This window comes from Pongo pygmaeus, chromosome 19, assembly GCF_028885625.2.
Source record: "Pongo pygmaeus isolate AG05252 chromosome 19, NHGRI_mPonPyg2-v2.0_pri, whole genome shotgun sequence".
Taxonomy (NCBI): Eukaryota; Metazoa; Chordata; class Mammalia; order Primates; family Hominidae; genus Pongo; species Pongo pygmaeus.
This window is the reverse complement of record NC_072392.2, coordinates 221,498-235,161: the sequence shown is the minus strand read 5'-3', so window position 1 is coordinate 235,161 and position 13,664 is coordinate 221,498. Positions and strand designations below refer to the sequence as shown.

The 13,664-nt window shown below is 47.0% G+C and overlaps 1 protein-coding gene across 5 annotated transcripts in view; it reads left to right on the top strand.

The window, feature by feature from the left end:
- The window catches only part of RPH3AL (rabphilin 3A like (without C2 domains)), a 161,043-nt gene that overhangs the window by 8,480 nt on the left and 138,899 nt on the right, over positions 1-13,664 (top strand). Inside the window, exon 1 of one of the 5 annotated variants that reach the window (XM_063656195.1) lies at positions 694-1,011. The exons of the other annotated variants lie outside the window; for them this stretch is intronic. The gene's annotated coding sequence lies outside the window, so the exon portion shown is untranslated. Of the gene's footprint in view, positions 1-693; positions 1,012-13,664 lie in introns of those variants that run through there. 5 annotated transcript variants of the gene reach the window in all.

Sequence of the window (13,664 nt, the reverse complement as noted above, 5' to 3'; positions counted from 1 at the left end):
TCTTAAAAAAAAAGTCTTTTTTTTAAATTATAGAAGTAATTCATGTTTATTATGGAAAATTTAGAAAATACAGAAAGCACAAAGAAGAAAATAAAAATCCATGATTCCCAGCCTCCAGAGATAGCCAGTGTTTACTGCTTAAAAATGAAGATGATACTACAGACATGATTTGATAAACTGCGTTGATTTCTCTATGTCGACTGACATATGTAACAAACATTTTTTCCCTCCTTTAGGCATTTTTGTTTGGTTATTTTTCTCTTTTTAAAGATCTTGTTGCATACCAAGTATTATGATTATTTTTAAACATAGAGAAGGTTTAAATGTTTATGTGGTAATACAGACTGAACATTTGTGTTCCCCAACATTCCTGGGTTGTGGCGTTCACCCCTAGTGCAGCTGTGTGTGGAGTCAGGAAGTAATTAAGATTAAATGAGGTCAGAAAGGTGGGGCCCTGATGCGATACATTAGTGTCCGTATAAACACAGATGCTGGAGAGCGCTCTCCCTCCCCTTCCCCATCCTCCTCCTCTCTTCCCACTGCCCACTCTCTCTTTCTCAACCTCTCTCTTTGTCAATCTCTCTCTCTCTTTTTAAATTGAAAAAAATTTTTTTATAACAGAGATGGGGTTTTGCCGTGTTGCCCGGGCTGGTCTCCATCTCCTGGGCTCAGGCAACCCTCCCACCTCGGCCTCCCAAACTTGCTGGGATTACAGGCACGAGCCACTGCGCCTTGCCTCTCTCTCCCTTTGTCAATATCTTCCTCTTTCTCAATCTCTGTCTCTCTTTTTCTCAATCTCTCTCTCCCTCTCCCTTTCTCTCTCCTTCTCTCTCTCTCTCGCTTTCTCTCTCCCCCTCTTCTCCCCACTCTCTCTGTCTCTGTCTCTCCCTTCCCCTGGGCCCTCACCATGTCCACAAGCCAGAAGGAGAGGCCTCGCCGGAATCGGAGCCAGCTGGCACCTTGATCTTGGACTCCCCAGCCTCCAGGACTGTGAGAAGAAATGCCAGCTGTGTAAGCCGCCCTGTCTGAATATTTCATGGCAGCCTGAGCTGACTAATGCATTTCATTAAGTCCATCAGTCTTTTCATTTTATGATTTTTCAAAAACCCTCTGTTTTTGGGTTTGAAAGGTCTTCCTCACCCCAAGGTCAGATAAACGTTCAGCTCTGTTTTCTTCAGGTTCTTCTTTGGTTTCCGCCTTTCCATTCAGCTCTCTTTGACTTTCAGTGCTAATCCAATCAAAATTTATTTTGTTTTATGATGGAAGGGAAGACCTTGATTTTCTTTCTTTCCAAATTGTTGACCTATTATTTCAGTTCACTTTCTTTGCCCACAAGCTGTATTTTAAACTTAAATTTAATTTATTTTTGGAAGATACATTATAATCATGTCATTTAAGGGGCCGGGTGCAGTGGCTCACACCTGTCATCCCAGCACTTTGGGAGGCCGAGGCAAGCGGATCACCTGAGGTCAGGAGTCCAGTACCAGCCTGGCCAACATGGTGAAACCCCATCTCTACTAAAAATACAAAAATTAGCTGGGTGTGGTGGCTGGCACCTGTCATCCCAGCTACTCTGAAGGCTGAGCAAGAGAATTGCTTGAGCCTGGGAGGCAGAGGTCTCAGTGAGCAAGATGGCACCACTGCACCCTAGCACTGGCAACAGAGTGAGACTCTGTCTCAAAAAAAAAAATCATGTCATTTAAAATTCTAAAGGTACAAAAAGGCAAATGGTGAGAGTCTCCCTCCTCCTTTATCCCTCAGCCTTTTGGGTCCAGGAACTGGTGTTACTAGATTTGAGGTACCCTTCTCTTTCCCTAACTGACTTGAAGTATTAGCTCATCTGCACACTGCACTTTTCTTTACACATTTTTTCCCTTTTAGATTATTATTGATTCGTAGGAGATCTCCATATGTCCACGTACTGGTACTAATCAGATGTCTATTAGGCTGCAAATACTTCTCTCCATTTGTGGCTTGCTTTTTATCTGTCTTAATGCATCTTTTGAACAAAACAGTCAAATGCTTCAGTAAGCTTTTACCATGAAGTTAGTCAGTCAGTAGTTGTTTATGGTATTTTCTTCCGTGGTAAAACATGCATGCAAATGAAATACACAAATCTTACCTGTTCCATCTGATGAGCTCAGATAGACACGCAGGCTTGTGCAGCCCAGGCTGCTATCAGAATAGAGAATGTGGCCACCGTCCCAGAGCATTCTCTCACACCCCGTCCGCGTCAGTCCCTGTCCCACTCCCCCCGCAGTCAGCCACTCTCACACCCCGTCCCCGTCGATCCCTGTCCCACTCCCCCCGCAGTCAGCCACTCTCACACCCCGTCCCCGTCGATCCCTGTCCCACTCCCCCCGCAGTCAGCCACTCTCACACCCCGTCCCCGTCGATCCCTGTCCCACTCCCCCCGCAGTCAGCCACTCTTTGGAGTTTTTTCACCAGAGGTTAATTTTTTTTTTTTTTTTTGAGACAGAGCTTCACTCTTGTTGCCCAGGCTGGTGTGCAATGGTGCAATCTTGGCTCAGTACAACCTCTGCCTCCTGGGTTCAATTGATTCTCCCGCCTCAGCCTCCCAAGTAGCTGGGATTACAGGTACCCACCACCACGCCCGGCTAATTTTTTGTATTTTTAGTACAGACGGGGTTTCGCTGCGTTAGCCAGGATGGTCTCTATCTCCTGACCTTGTGATCCACCCTCCTCGGCCTCCCAAAGTGCTGGGATTACAGGCGTGAGCCACCGCACCCGGCCCTCTTACCTGTTTTACTTCTTTGAAGAGTGGAATTGCTCGGTCATGGGATAGGTGAACGTTTTTTCTTAAAAAATTGAAGCATAGTGCCTGGCGTGGTGGCTTGTGCAGGTAATCCCAGCACTTTGGGAGGCCGAGGTGGGCAGATTTCTTGGGCCCAGGAGTTTGAGACCAGCCTGGGCAACATGGCAAAACCCATCGCTAAAAAAAAAATAGAAAAATTAGCCAGGTGTGGTGGCATGAACATGTAGTCGCAGCTACTTGGGAGGCTGAGGTGGGAGGTCAAGGCTACAGTGACCCTTGTACCACTACACTTCAGCTTGGGTGACAGAGCAAAACCCTGTTTCGAAAGGAAAAAACAAGGAAGTGTAGCATCTCTTCAGAAAACTGCACGCATCAGAAGTATTCTGCATTTTCACCAAGTGGACACACCCCATGTAGTCATCACCCAGCTCAAGGGGTGGGACTTTGGCCCATGCCGGGTTCTTTGCTGGGCTGTCCACTCTGGGATCTGAAACTTGGCAGAGTGAAGCAAGGGGAGAAAGGATTTTGGAGCCACTTATTTCCATAGTGAAGGGTGATGGGACTTGAAGGCCTAAACTGTTGCAGTCCCCATCAGGGTCTTCAGCCTTCTGATTGGTTCTGAGCTACGAGGTATTCCCAAGGTATTTGATTGGTTCTGAGCTACGAGGTATTCCCAAGGTATTCTGCCAGTACATTCCTTTCTGCTTAAGTCATGCAGACTTGATTTCTGTTGCTTACAACCCCGATGGATACAGTGCACCCAGCCAACTATGAGAACCAAAACTTTAGTGGAGTATACCCCTTGTATTGCTAAAACTTAGGGTGTAATTGACCTTTAACCAATCCCTGAGTTTGTACATGACCCCATTTGGACAGTTGGATTCCTGGGCTGACAATGTGAATTCTCAAACAGGCAGTCACTTTAGATCTGACTTTAAAGTTTGTAACAAACTACTTCAAACATTTGGGACTCGTAAAGTGTTATTTTTTTTTTTCTTCCTAACTTTAAATTTAGTTCCCAGTTTTGAAACAATTTTCTCTCAATCCCCAGTGGGACGTTAATGGAGAACACGGGCTTAATTTAGAAGGTGAGATGTAGGAATGCATGTTCTTTTCTGGACTTAATTTTTGGAAACCAGGTTCATTCCTCTTGTTCCTTGATGTAGAGTGTGAGGGATTAGGTGAGGGGGGTGTTTGGTGCAGTGATCAGAAAACAAGGGTTCGATCCAATGTTTTTTTACACCATCCCTTGGGGACTGTTTGCTTAAGAAGACCTAACACCTAAACTCTTCTGCTCTAAGTGGGGCCTCATTTAAAAGTAAAAAAGGAGATGAATTCTCTTCTGGTTTCTTTTTTTAATGTCATCCATTCACACAGATTAGTGATAAGAAATGGCCCAATTTCAGCCAGTCTCTGAATTCTCACAGCCCATGTCCTTGTTAATGTCAGGGTCTGGGGAGTGTTTGATTAAGGAGAAGCTGCCATGGGTGAGGTTCGCCAAAAAAAAATCACAGATGAATGGGAAACTATCTCTAACCCCAAATCCGTCCAGGCCAGGTCTCGAAGCAGCCGCTCAGTTGCCTGTATTTCCCCAGCGTGCGCCCCTCCCCTCCCCACCACCACCGCCTGTTTTGAGAGCTGATTCCTGCAGTGTCCTTTCTCTACCTGCCACTTCCAATCCTGCTGGGGGCTTCCCTCATTTGCAGAAGCTACTTCTCGGGGTCCAGTGATGCCCATCTGGACATGAAGACCTTTCTCACAACATCTGGCTTGTTATGACCTTCTACTTCCGACGTGAGCTGAGCAGAAACAAGACATGGTTCTTTGCTATGAAGTCTCTTAGCCCATTCAGACTGCTGTACGAAAATACCATCATCCGGGTGGCTTATAGACAACAGACGTTTATTGCTGATGGTTTGGAAGCTGGGGAGTTGAAGATCAACGTGTGGGCAGATTCTGTGTCTGCCCAGGGCCCATTTCCTGGTTCATAGATGACGCTTTCTTTCTGTGTCCTCACATGGCAGGAGGGGCCAACAGGCTTCCTTAAAAGCCTCTTTTATTTATTTGTTTTTCTGTGGGAGACCGGAGTTTTATTATTACTCCAGTCAGTCTCCCCGAACATGCAGGGATCAGAGTTTTTAAGGAAAACGTGGTGGGTGGGGGAAGCCAGTGAGCCAGGAGTGCTGATTGGTCAGAGATGAAATCACAGGGCGTCAAAGCTGTCTTCTTGCGCTCAGTCAGTTCCTGGGTGGGGACCTCAAGATCAGATGAGCCAGTTTATCGATGTGGGTGGTGTCAGCTGATCCATCAAGTGCAGGGTTTCCAAAATATCTCAGGCGCTGATCTTAGGAGCAGTTAGGGAGGGTCAGAATCTTGTAGCCTCCAGCTGCATGACTCCTAAACCATAATTTCTAATCTTGGGGCTAAAGTTAGTCCTGCAAAGGCAGACTAGTGCCCAGGGAAGAAGGAGGTCTGCTTTGGGAAAGGGCTGTTACCATCTTTGTTTAAACTATAAACTATAAACTAAGTTTCTCCTAAAGTTAGTGCAGCCTACACCCAGGAATGAACAAGGACAGCTTGGAGGTTAGGAGCAAGATGGAGTCAGTTAAGTTAGATCTTTCGCTGTCTCAGTCATAATTTTGCAAAAGTGGTTTGAGTCCCTCCCTTTGGGTTTTGTAACACCTTAATCTTAAGGGGTAGAAAAGCCCCTTTTACAAGAACACTAATCCCATTTATGAGGACCTTGCCCATACGACCTAATCACCTCCCAAAGGCCCCACCTCCTCATACCTTGGGGTGTTAGGGTTTCAATACGTGAGGTTTCGGGGGTCGCGAACATTCAGACCACGGCGGCCTATCGCGGGCATACTGCTGAGGAGGTAACTGCTTTGAGCGTCTTGCTTGGCGAGAGCTGCAGATAGTTCTGGATGTGGTGGGTCTGCCAGACTCATTTTTGCAGGTTGAGCGTCCCACGAGGACGCTGCCTAGAAGGAGCTTTTTGTGCAGTTTGTTGGTAACTTTCTAATGAATGGAATTAACATTATTGGTTTATTATGGTGCTTTTTAACCAGGTGGAAGACAAGTGCCTCCACGAGGGGCACCTCTTCTGATCCTGCACAGAAGCACCATGAGGGCTGGGCTGGCCTCAGACTCCCCACAAACCCCTCTTCAGGTTTCAGCATCAGATGGTGAACACAGTCACCCTTGACAGAGGGATTGGGAACTAATTTAGCAAAGGGGGAAACTGGGACAGGTGAGGGTGCCTCCCCCCGCCTCCCACCCAGTCCAGCCCCACAACGGAGGAAGAACTGCAGATTTTTGGCTGTGCAGATGAACTCAGGCCCAGTGGTGGAATTGGTGAGGGGGAAGGTGGAGAAGGACAAAGCCTAACTCAGCAAAGCGCCTACTGTGTGCCTGGCATGGTACTCCATGCTTAGTACACTCTGGGCTACTCCAGGAGCTGCTGGCACTAGAGATGAGTTGTGGGACTGTAGGATTCTGGGAACTTTATTCTGTAAGTACGGAGGAGGCTGGTGGATCTGCCGATGGAACTAATCTGGACCCAATTGTGGGCCACATGAAGACCTTCCCCAGCACTCCCAGCCTTCAGACTCACGAGGGCATATGTCTTAGCCATCAATTGCCACCATATTGTGGTGCAACAAGCCGCCCCAAACCCACTGGCATATGACAGTGAGCATTTATTTCCCTCTCACGTATCTCGGAGTTGGGTGAGGTTTGGCTGACCTAGGCTGCCGGCAGGAGGACTTGGCTGACTTCAAGCCGCAAGTGGGTTTAGGTCTGTTCCATGTGTCTCTGATCCCATTTGGACCAGAGACCACCCAAAGTCTTTTCTGTCTCATGGTGACAGGAGGAGCACAGTGAGAACCAGCTCAATCGTACAAGCACATTTCCAGCGTTTTTTCACATCATATTCACTAACATCCCATTAGGTAACACAAGGTACACGGCCAACCTCAACACAGGGCAGGGACGTACACTGCCTACTTGTAGGCCCTGGCACGGTGTGGCTGTTACGCCACTGCAGGGAATGAGAAGCTGAGACCAGTCATGTAGCCCACTCTAGGATGAGTGTCATTCATTCACTCAGTAAATATTTATTGAGAGTTTACAGTGTGCCAGGCATCGAGTGGCTTCGGGCGATAGAATGGTGAACAAGGCAGGCCTGGTTCTTGCCTTATGGAACTTATATTCTAGTGATGGGAAAATACAGGAAAGAGCTCTGTCCATCATTAATTGTTTAATTACAACTGTGATAATCACTACAAAGGGGAATTATAGAGGAACGAGGTGCCGGTATCAAAGGGCCTGGCCTGGGTTAGGGAGGAAGATACGGTTGAATTCAGAATTGAAGGTGACTGTTAATGAGGCAGGGAACACTCATGAAGATTAATAGCACAGCTGACTTCTCATCTGAAGCCCTGGAAAGCAGGAGGCAGTGGGTGGCACAGCCAAAGTGCTGAAAGAATTTAAAAAATTCTTTAAAGAATTCTAGATCCAGAAAAAACTATCCTTCAGAAATGAAGGAGAGGCCAGGCACGGTGGCTCACGCCTGTAATCTCAGCACTTTGGGAGGCTGAGGCGGGTGGATCACGAGGTCAGGAGATCGAGACCATCCTGGCGAACATGATAAAACCCCGTCTCTACTAAAAATACAAAAAAAATTAGCCAGGTGTGGTGGCGGGCGCCTGTAGTCCCAGCTGCTCAGGAGGAGAATGTTGTGAACCCGGGAGGCGGAGCTTGCAGTGAGCCGAGATCACACCACTGCACTCCAGCCTGGGTGACAGAGCGAGACTGTGTCTCAAAAAAAAAAAAAAGGAGAAATTAAGACATCCTAGATTAATATAATAAAAACAGAGAGAATTTGTCACTGGCAGGCATGGCCTATATGAAATACTAAAGAGAATTCTTCAGGCTGAAATGAAAGGGCACTAGGCGGTGACTGAACTCCACATAACAATACAAGGAGCATCTTAAAGGGGTGAGTATATTCTGCTAGTAATTCTTCTGTCTGATTGAAAAGATAACTGCGGAAAGCAAAGCTTGTTAAAACTTGGTTGACGGGCTTATAATGCACCAAGATATAATTTGTGTAACAATAATAGCACAAAGGAGTGGAGGGAACAGAGCGATATTGGAGCAAAGTTTTTGTGTACTGTTGCAATTAGGTCAGTATTAGTCCAAGTTAGATTGTTTTAAATTAAAATGTTAATTGTAGTCTCCAAGGCAACCATTAAGAAAATAACTTTAAAAAATGGAAGACGAGCATTAAGGGTTATACTAGAAAATACCTATTCAACACAAAACAAGGTAGAAATGGGAAAATATAGGAATAAAAAGACAAGACATATGGAAAGCAAATAGCAAAATGGCATAAATCCTATCTTATCTGTAATTACATTAAATGGAAATGGACTACATTCTCCAATAAAAAGATAGAGCATGGCAGAACGGATTTAAAAAACGAGGATACAGCCTGGCCAACATAGCAAACCCCCATCTCTACAAACAATGCAAAAATTAGCTGGGTGTGGTGGCATGCAGCTGTAGTCACAGCTACTCAGGAGGCTGAGGTAGGAGGGTCGCTTGAGCCTGGGAGCTTGAGGCTGCAGTGAGCTGTGTTCACACCAGTGCACTCCATTTTGGGTGAACAGCAAGATCCTGTCTCAAAAATAAGTAAATAAATAAAAATTTGAAAACATGATACAGCTATTGTGTATGCTGTCTACAAGAGACACACTTTAGATTCAAAGACACAAGTGGGTGGAAAGTAAAAGGACAGAAAAAGATATTCCATGCAAGCAGTAACCGAAAGAGAGGTGAAGTGGCTCCACAAATAGCAGACAAAATAGGCTTTAAGGCAAAAATTGTTACTAGGGACGAACAGGGACATTTTATAATGACAAAGGAGTCAACCTATCAGGAAAACCTAATAATTATAAGGTTTATAATTATAATAATAATTATAAACCTGTATGTACCTAACAAGAGACCCCCAAAATACATGAACCAAAACCAACAGAAATGAAGGAAGAAATACAAAATCCAACAATAATTGTTGGAGGCTTCAAGGTCCCACTTTCAATAATGGATAGAACGAGTAGGCAGAGAAGCAACAATGAGATAGACTTGAAAACACTGTAAATCAACTGGACCTAACAGACATCTGCAGAACTCTCCTCCCAGCAACCGCAGGACGCAGGTTCTCTTCTCATGTGCCCGGGAGGACAGACATCTGCAGAACACGCCACCCAGCAACTGCAGGACGCAGGTTCTTCTCACGTGCCTGGGAGCACAGACATCTGCAGAACTCTCCTCCCAGCAACCGCAGGACACAGGTTCTTCTCACGTGCCCGGGAGGACAGACATCTGCAGAACTCTCCTCCCAGCAACCGCAGGACGCAGGTTCTTCTCATGTGCCCGGGAGGACAGACATCTGCAGAACTCTCCTCCCAGCAACCGCAGGATGCAGGTTCTCACGTGCCCGGGAGGCGTTCTCTGGGAGAGGCGATATGTTAAGCCGTAAAACAAGACTCGGTAGTTTTTCTGGTCTTGCTCTGTTTCCCAGGCTGGAGTGCAGTGGCATGATCACGGCTCACTGCAGCCTCAACCCCCCAGGCTCAGGTAGTCCCCCACCTCAGTTCCCGGAAGTAGCTGAGACGGCAGATACGTGCCTTCACACCTGACTGATTTTTGTTAAGATGAAGTGTTGCTCTGTTTCCCAGGCTGGAGTGCAGCTGTGCAATCTTGGCTCACTGCAACCTCCACCTCTTGGGTTCAAGTGATTCTCATGCCTCAGCCTCCTGAGTAGCTGGGATTACAGGTTTGCACCACCAGGCTCGGCTAAGTTTTCTATTTTTGGTGGAGATGGGGTTTTGCTATGTTGGCCAGGCTGGTCTCAAACTCCTGGGCTCAAGGGATCCACCTGCCTTGGCCTCTCAGTGTTAGGGTTACATGCATGAACCACCGCACCTGGCCTTAATAAATTTAAAAGGTTTCAAGTCATACAAAGTATGTTCTCTGACTGTAGTAGAATGAAGTTAGATATCAATAAAGGAAATTTGGGAATTCACAAATGTCCAAAGTAAACATGCTCCTAAATAACCAATGGGTCGGCTGGGCGCAGTGGCTCACGCCTGTAATCCCAGCACTTTGGGAAGCTGAGGCAGGTGAATCACCTGAGGTCAAGAGTTCGAAACCAGCCTGGCCAGCATTGTGAAACCCCGTCTGTATTAAAAATACAAAAAATTAGCTGGTGTGGTGGCAGGCGCCTGTAATCCTAGCTACTCGGGAGGCTGAGGCAGGAGAATCGCTTGAACTCAGGAGGTGGAGGTTGCAGTGAGCTGAGATCACGCCATTGCACTCCAGCCTGGGCAACAAGAGTGAGACTGTGTCTCAAAACAAACAAACAAACACACACACACGCACCAATGGGTCAAAGAAGAAATTAGGCCAGGCGCGGTGGCTCATGCGTGTACTCTCAACACTTTGGGAGGCCAAGGTAGGAGGGCTGCTTGAGCCTGGGAGTTTGAGACCAGCCTGGACAATATAGCAAGACCCTGTCTCTAAAAAGAAGAAGAAGAAATCACAGAGAAATTAGAAAGTAGTTTGAGATGAATGAAAATGAAAATATAACCTACCAAAACTTATAAAATGTATAGCTGTAAGAACCTATGTTAAGAAGAAAAACTTCAAATAAATAATCTTCCACCTTAAGAAACTAGAAAAAGAACAGCAAACTAAACCCAAAGCAAACAAAAGGAAAGAAATAATAGAGATTAGATCTGAAAAAATGAAATCGTGAATAAAAAAGACCGCTTATTATGTGATTCTGTTTATATGAGATGTCCAGATTATGCAGATTAATAAGACAGAAAGTAGATTCGTGACTTCTGGGGACTGGGGAGAAGGGAGGAATGGGGAGGGAGTGGCTACTAATGGGCTTCTTTCTTTCTTTTTTTGAGACGGCGTCTTGCTCTGTCACCCAGGCTGGAGTGCAGTGGCACAATCTAGGCTCACTGCAAGCTCCATCTCCCGTGTTCATGCCTTTCTCCTGCCTCAGCCTCCCGAGTAGCTGGGATTACAGGTGCCCGTCACCGCACCTGGCTAAGTTTTTGTAATTTTAGTATTTTTCACAATATTGGCCAGGCTGGTCTCGAACTCCTAACCTCAGGTGATCCGCCCGCCTCGGCCTCCCGAAGTGTTGGGATTACAGGTGTGAGCCACCGCGCCTGGCTGCTGATGGGTTTCTTTGTGGAGTGATGACAATGTTCTAGAATTAGGTAGCGGTAATGGTGGCACAACTCTGTGAATGTACCAAAAAACCACCAAATTGTAAACTTTGAAAAGGTACATTTTGTGGTTTGTGAATTCTATCTGAATAATGATGTTGACAAAATGAATTTTAAAGAGTTAATTAGGCAAAAGGGTTTGTGGGAAGAGAGTTGGGGGAAGCATTTCCCAGGCAGAAGAATCAGGGTTGCTGCGGGTCCCCGGGGGAAAGCGCATGGCGTGGAAAGGAAACCTCAGGTCCCCGGGGGAGGATTTCGCTTGTATCATCAGAACAGCAGGAAGCCACTGGGGCAGTTTCAGGCTGGCAGTTCCGTGACAGGGCTGATGCTTTGTTTTTTATTTTTATTTATTTCTGTTTTAAATGCGAGTTACCTGGCAAGGGCTGACATTTTGAGGAGCTCACTGTGGGGATAGTGAGGAGAAGAGAACAGGGAAGGCTGGGAGTGGATTTGGGGAGGTATCGGCAGTAGCCCAGATGGAGATTACATTTCGGGAGGTTTATTCAAGGTCACTGTGCTAGATGGAGCCAGACCTGGGTCCCTCTGCCACTGAAACCTTTGCTCTCCCCCGGCCACTGATTTGAATACTCTCAGGTATTCTCGGTCAGCTCAGCGTGGTGTGAGGTGGTTTTGCTGGATGGAAGGGTGGTGGGAAAGTGGACATGATCTTACTCAGGCCGGCTAGGACTTGCGGCTCACTGGGGCTGGTTGCAAACAGTAGAGGCTGGACGAAAAGGGAACTTTACTGCCAAGGCACTGGAGTATCTCATAGAAGCTGAGGAAGATTTCAACGCTCAGGCCCCTGGAGGGGCTGGATGGAGCACAAATGCTAGAGGGAGGGGCCCCTCTCTCTGTCCTGCTTCGGCTCCATGTCGGCTCCCCTCTTCTCTGTCTCACTGCAGGCCACCTTTCTGTTTCTGTTAACTGGGCATTTCCATGAGAGGAAAATGGCCTCAGCCTCAGTGTGCATCTTACTGCAAAAGGCAGTTGAGTTGAGACTCCGTCTCTTACCCCATTTCCCAGATTCTTTTTGCTTTTTGTCTATCTATCTATCTGTCATCTATCTATGAAACTCTATCTATGAGTGAAACTCTATGTATATATCTCTCTATGTCTGTCTATCTATCTATCATCTATCTATCTATCTGTCTATCTATCTATCTATCTATCTATCATCTCTCTATCTATCTATCTATGAATGAGACTCATTGCAGCTTTGACCTCCCAGACTAAAGTGATTCTCCTGTTTCAGTCTCCAGAGTAGCTAGGACCACACGTGTGCATCACCACATCCGGCCACGCGCCACCACACCCGGCCACGTGCCACCACACCCGGCTGTTTTTTTAAATTTTTAGTAGACAAGGCTCTACTGTGTCTCACTGTGTTGCCCAGGCTTGTCTTGAAGTCCTGAGCTCAAGTGATCCTCCTATCTCAGCCTCCCAAAGTGCTAGGATTACAGGTGTGAGCCACTTCTCCTGGCCTTACTTTTTAAAAATTTATTTAAATTTTTTACATTTTTCAAGAAAGAGTCTCACTCTGTTGCGCAGGCTGGAGTGCGGTGGTATGATCATAGCTCGCTGCAGCCCCAAACTCCTGGACTCAAACGATCCTCTCACCTCAGCCTCCCGAAGCACTGGGATTACAGGCGTGAGCCACCATGCCTGACCTATGTTTATTTTTTTGTAGAAATGGGGTTTCACTCTGTTGCCCAGGCTGGTCTCGAACTCCTGACCTCCAAGCAATCCTCCTTCCTCAGCCTCCCACAGTGCTGTGATTACAGGAGTGAGCCACCGTGCCCAGCCTTATTTCTCAGATTCTTAAGGGAGGGACCTTGAGGTGCCAGTTTGGCTTAGGTGCTCCCCTGGAAGAGCCAGCTGGGCCCCAGGGGACTGGCTGCAGTGTAAACTCAGGGCTTCCGGAGCCCACCCCTGAAGGTGGCTGGACAGCTACAGGAAGGCCAGGGAGGGAAGGGACGTTGTTGATGGTTGGCGAGGTCAGCTATGGAGGGGAAGGGACATCGTTGATGTGTGGCGAGGTTACCTGTATTCAAAGTCCCCTCCCACTTTCTTCAGATAACCTGCTGCCTAGGATCCGTCTGCCTCTAGGAATAAACCACAAGAGACCCTATTTGGTCACTTGAACTGATTGGCACACTCAGCCCTTCGACTGTGTATCACCCCTCCTTTTTTTTTTGCCTTCACTTTCAGCCCTTGACTGGGCAGGGAACATTCCAGAATTTAGAGTTAATCTTACTACCTTTGTGAATTCTGTCACTTCCCCCAGAAAAGAAAGGATGGTCCATGCCCGCCTGACAAACTTGCTGAAAAAGATTCTCATTATTGTTATTGACTCACTTTCTCCTGTGATTTAAAGCCCAGTGGTGTGGATTCAGGTGCCTGGAAACCCTGGTGACTGTACCTGGGCCTGCGATGGGGGACAGGAGACGTCTGTGAGGTCTGGTGGGAGGAACACGCAGGGGTCACCTTCCCCAGCGCCCCACGGTTTCCAGCCTTGGCCTGTCCTCTTTTACCTGGCCCACGGGTGATGTGTGCTGTGCTGGCCTTTCTGCAGGGAC